We start from the raw sequence: 6243 nt of genomic DNA on the forward strand, positions 1-6243 counted from the left end.
TTTTAGAGGACTTTGTAACTTGGAATTTAATTTACCATGTCCTTGGTCCAACTCGCCGGTGGCAGATTTGGGACCACCATCACCTCGACCTCCGCCGCAATTAGCGACGCTCTAACCCGCTCTCCCAGCGATGATGATATTATCTGATATCCCTTTGAAATCGTTAAATGATAATAAACAGCAATGAAGGGGGTGAGAAAGAAAACGGGATATGGCTTGCGAGGGAAGAAAACAATTCCGTGAGTAATGAGGGCAATCAGGGCTGTGAGAAATCTTGACATAAATGTAAGAGAGGTCGAGAAAATGATCTCTCTTTCTCTTTATCCTGGGCACAGCTCTTTATATCATGAAAACTGGAGGGTCACTAGGGACAAAGATAAATCCATCCATGATGCATACTAAGAGCGAAGCGAGTGACGCAGTGTTACAAAGAGAAGAAAATGTGTGTTTAAGAAATGTGAGAGACAGATAACAAAGAGACAGACATAACTCCGCTAGAAACATACTAAGAGCGAGGATAGTGACGTAATGTTACAAAGAGTAGAAAATGTGAGCTTAAGAAATATGGGAAATAGATACAAGAGAGACAGCCTTAACTCTGTCAGAAAAAACGTACTAATAGCGAGGTTAATGACGTAATGTTACAAAGAGTAGAAAATGTGAGTTTAAGTAATGTAGGAAATAGATCAAAGAGAAACAGACCTAATTCCTTACAACATATATACTAAGAGCGAGGCGACTGACGCAGTGTTACAAAGAGTAGAAAATGTGACTTTAAGAAATATACATACATACATACATATACCAAGGCTTTTTCCCCCTTCCAAGGGAGGTAGCCAAAAGGGGAAAGGCATAAAGACACTCCCACCTATTTCATCCCTAAATATGATAAATAGATAAAATAGAGACACATACACAGCGACAGACGAACAGACAGACAGAGAAGGTATAGAAGAGATCGAGAGATATGTAGAAATAGAGAGAAAAAGAGAGACAGATAGACAGAAAAAGAGCTGTTGCGATGGATTGCAATTTACCAGTGCTTCTATCCTTATGTGCAAATAAGAGAAAGAGATGGCTCAGATAAAGAGGAAGAATGAGTCTAAACGAATCGAAGTTTTTAAGTAAAACAAACACTATGAAAGTGGATATACACTCATAAGAAAGAAAACAAAAACCTATTTAAAGTTTGTTCTTTATGTATGTGAACATTACTCTTAACAGCACTCTTACTCACTGCTTTTTAAATCTCTACCATTCTCCCTCCTCTCTCGCTCTCTCTCTCTCTCTCTCTCTCTCTCTCTCTGTCTCCATCTGCAAATTTGGTTGTTTTTCGCTCTGCATGAATGCATGTGTTTGTATTTATGTGTGTATGTGTGAATATATGTATGTATTATGCATATATGTATGTACGTATGCATATATGCATATATGTATGTGCGTATGTATGTATTTATGTATGTATGTATGTATGGGAGAAACGACAGGAAGGGAGAAGAGAAGAATAGACATAAACAAAGTGGAGTGTGATGTATGGACCAGGTATTCATATTAAAACGAATAAATGAAAATACAAGGACGGTAAGTGAGCGGAGAACCTGGATCTAAAAAATACATTGTACACACCACGATAAAGCATGTAAAACCAGTTCACTCGTAACTTACAATAAAGGAGACGAACTCACCAAAACATCTTTCCCTTCTCACATTGGTATGGCCACAACATATATATATATATATATATATATATATATATATATATATATATATATATATATATATATATATATATATATACTGTATATTTAAACTTAGAACCCACTCTCGGTGGAAAAAGATAAAAAGTGGGTTCTAAGTTAAAATTTTACCAATGTGTTACGACATTAGTGTAATCTAATATATATATATATATGTAGTAGGGTAGTAATCAGTATAGAATGCATTGTATATTTATGGGATACAAGAAAGGTTATGTGTTTGCGTGAAGTATATACAGAAGGTTAAGTGTAGTAGAGTTATAGACAAAGGGAATTTGAAATATACAACAGTTCATTGTGTTCTACTTGTCTACACAGTAGACTAACTATCCACTTGTGTATGTGCAGTTGAAAACGTTTACTCCCTCCAACCCCAAAGTATTTTTTTTCTTTGAAGTACTATTTCACGAAGAGAAAATGATTCAGCATTTCAATATGTCTCGACTCCTGGTTTAATGATATTGACATCTCCATTTGCTCATAGCTTGAACGTGCTGAAGTTATTAAGTTTATTAATACTATTTTTATTATCTTTATTTATTATCATTAATAATAATAGTATTAAAAATATACTTGGACCTGAACAAGTCTGAAGTTCGGTTCAGTATCAGGCCCCACTTAAAGGTCAAACTTGAAGGAAAGGGGGTTCTAAGATTTGTCTTGCTACGTTGATTCTGACCCAAGCAGTATGCCGGAAGCCAGGGATGGTCCTTCATCCACGATGTGCTAAGATCGAAGATACAGCGAATGGGTTTGGGATTGGTGTAAGGTGGATGTATTATTTAACTCTACAACCCCTTTATGATGTGGGAAAAGGTCTTTTGATGTATGCATGTACATGTAGATTTGCTCTTAAGTAGATTTGGGTTTATCATATTAGTATTGTTACTAATGTTATTATTATTATCATTATCATTATCGTTGATGTTGTTATATCATTATTATTATTGTTGTTATTATTGTTATCATTGTTATTATTATTATTATTATTATCATCAATAGGATTTATCATTTCCGTTATTGTTATTATTATTACTATTATCATCATAATTATCATTATTATCAATATTATTGTCACTATTATTATTATAGTTATTATTATTAATATTGTTACTATTACTAATATTATTATTATTATTATTATTATTATTATTATTATTATTATCGTTATTATTATCATTATTGTTGTTATCATCATCATTATTATCATTATCATTGTTATTATTATTATTATTATTATTATTATTTGTATATCATCTATTTTGATCATCTTCGTTTGTGAATTGAGGTGTTTTTTCTCATCTTCACGGCTCATAGGTCTGTATCAGCGACTTGCTATCCTCAAAATCACAAAAATCTCTCTCTCTCTCTCTCTCTCTCTCTCTCTCTCACACACACACACACACACACACACACACACTTGCTTCATTGTTGTATAAATGTATATAGCCGGAGCTCTTTCAGCGCCGATGTTGCAGCGCGGTTTAAACATAAACGTAATGTTCCTCTATTCCCAATGTTCCAGGAGAATCGGAGGATTGCAAAGATAAATGAAATACACTTGTAACCCATTGGCAATGTTGCATATTGTTGCGCGCTCGTTTGGTAGTTCTGTCCCTGTGTTCGACATCTTCAGGCAAGATTTGTCCATGAACTTGTGGACTCGTTTGACGTTGTTGTATTCGAAACGATAAATTCTGTCATTTTGAAGAGCAAAGTAATGATTCTGTTTAACGTCGCGAACTCCCGGCCTATGAGGCGGCTAGGACGGTGCCCCTTACAGAGGACTTTGTAGCGTGGAATTTAATGAATCATGCCCTTGGTCCAACTCGCTGGCGGTAAAGTTTGAACTGCCGTCATCTCGACCTCCGCCGCAAGGAGCGACGCTCTAACCCGCCTCGGCCAGCGTCCAAAGTAAAGTATTATGACCACAAACAGCTCACTATCTTAGGGTCAAGGTACCTCCCTCCCTTTCCACCCTTCTCTACCCCTCCCCACCCTCCACTCCTCCCCCACCCTCCACTCCTCCACCCCACCCTCCACCCCTTCGCCTCTTCCCCTCCTTGCCCCTTCCTCCTCTTCCTCCATAAACTTAACGAGCAACGATTTTCCCAGTACTTCAAACTCCGACTTCAAATTGACCTGAAATACTCCTCAGGTTAGTTATTAGAGTTCCCTCAGCTTGCTATCCCTCTACTTTATTCCCATCTTTATCAGATATTTATTTGGTCACTATTGCAATATATTATTCGTTTCTCTCTCTCTCTCTCTCTCTCTCTCTCTCTCTCTCTCTCTCTCTCTCTCTCTCTCTCTCTCTCTCTCTCTCCCTCTCTCTCTCTCACACACACACACACACACACACACACACACACACTCACTCACTCTCTCTGTCTTTTATGTGAAGAGTACAGTTTGGTAATATTATTTTAACTCCGTCAGTAAGATATTGCCCTCGTTTGGGTTTATGAATTTGCATTTATTTTATTCTAGTTTTATTTCATTTAAATAAGTTTTGTATTTATTTCTCTTTGTAGGTTTTGTATATCTTTTTATATTTTGTTCAAGCTAGCGCTAGACAGCTTCATCTATGTTAGGTTGAGGTTTCATGATGAGTGAGTTAATTGTGTAGATAAGTAACATTTGCGTTGATTTTTCCTTTGCACAAACAAGCAAATGTCTCATAGTACTTTTACAACGTTTTTTAACAATATACTTCTAAATAAAATTTCTTGGTATTAGTAATGTCATTTCTGTCTTTAGTAAATTCGAGGGGCATTGCATTCATTAAAAGCTTTCTTAGAACAGGATACTGAGATATCGTTTCTCTCGCGTTTTTATGTTTACAAATATCATAATCTAATTCAATCGGTCCTCGATACATTTAGACGTAGCGATATTCTTTTGAAGAAAATTAAATTTTATCTTTCGAATTACGGTATTGGTCAAGAACTGAAATATCAGTTTATTTTAACAGTTGCTATTGTTATTTTTTCTTTGTTAATTTTCCTTTCAATGACCAAAGATGAAGGTTCCTTTACGTTAGAAAATATATTCATAATCTTTTTTGTCAACTTCAGGCTTTAGAATTTATGGGTCCTCTGGGCTTTTTGCAGACAGATTTATGATCACATCTTTAAGAACATAAGAATAAAAGAGACCACAAGAGTAAGGTCTACATTAGGTAGTTCCATGTCCCTTACCACCTATCATCCATATTCATAAAGTTATCTAACCTTCTCTTAAAGCAATTTATAGTTCTAGCGCTCACAACATGGTTTCTAAGTCTATTCTATTCGTTAACCACTCTATTGGTAGAATTGTAAGATTTTTGGATAGAATTCAGGACATTTGTCTCTTGGTCATCTCCTCTTTCTCAAAGAGATTTATACATCATAATTATATTTTGTTTGGTCACCAAGTGGGTTAAGGTTCGCTACTTGCGACTGAGGTCGAAGTGGTGGCTGTTCGAACCCTGCCATCGGCGAGTTGACCTAAGAGCATGGCTCATTAGATTCCCGGCTACAAAGTCCTCAGCAAGTGGCACCGTCCTACCCTCCTGATAAAGGGGAGTTTGTGACGTTAAACCAAGTATATAAAAATAAATCTATATTTACAATATCATCAACTGCTCTTCACGACAGATTTTTTTTTTTTTTATCTTTACTCATTTGTTCTAAGGAACCTATTGTTGTCGTTGTTTACTGAGAGAAATGGAATTGTTATTGTCTTTGTTAATGGCAATCGTAACATTTCCTCTGTTAATAATGTCAGTGAAAGACACATTATATATTTCTGTATTCACTGATGTCAATTGACCTAGTTAGTATTCCTTGGAAGTTATTTGAATATTGTCATTACTTATATGCGTGTCTATATATGTGTGCATATATATATATATATATATATATATATGTGTGTGTGTGTGTGTGTGTGTGTGTGTGTATGTATATATATATATATATATATATATATATATATATATATATATATATATATATATATATGTGTGTGTGTGTATGTGTGTGTGTGTGTGTGTGTGTGTGTGTGTGTGTGTGTGTGTGTGTGTGTGTGTGTGTACAATGAATGGGTCCCAGTGAATAGTGATACATTTTTATCAACCAATTGCACTTTAATTCTAAGTCATCAACATCGGAACAACATTGGAGGCCAACATGCAATCGGTTAAGTCCCTAGCACTTGTCACACGCTAGCCGGGTTCGAGTCCTTGGACGTACTGCGTTTCAATTTCTGCATGTTGGCCTCCATTGGAACTTCCGATGTTGATGGCTTAGAATTAAAGTGCATTGTGGTTGATGAATATATATACCACTACGATCAATAAGTAATGAGAAAATGCCAGGAGAGACACTATTTATTTTCATAACCTTACAAAACTTTGTCTCCTTCAAAATAGTTGCCTCTCGCTACTACATACTTCTGCATGCGTCTCTCCTTTTTCAATAGTCCCTTCAGGTAACTTTCCGAT

Source organism: Oratosquilla oratoria, chromosome 15, assembly GCF_046742065.1.
Source record: "Oratosquilla oratoria isolate Oo_2021 chromosome 15, ASM4674206v1, whole genome shotgun sequence".
NCBI lineage: Eukaryota > Metazoa > Arthropoda > Malacostraca > Stomatopoda > Squillidae > Oratosquilla > Oratosquilla oratoria.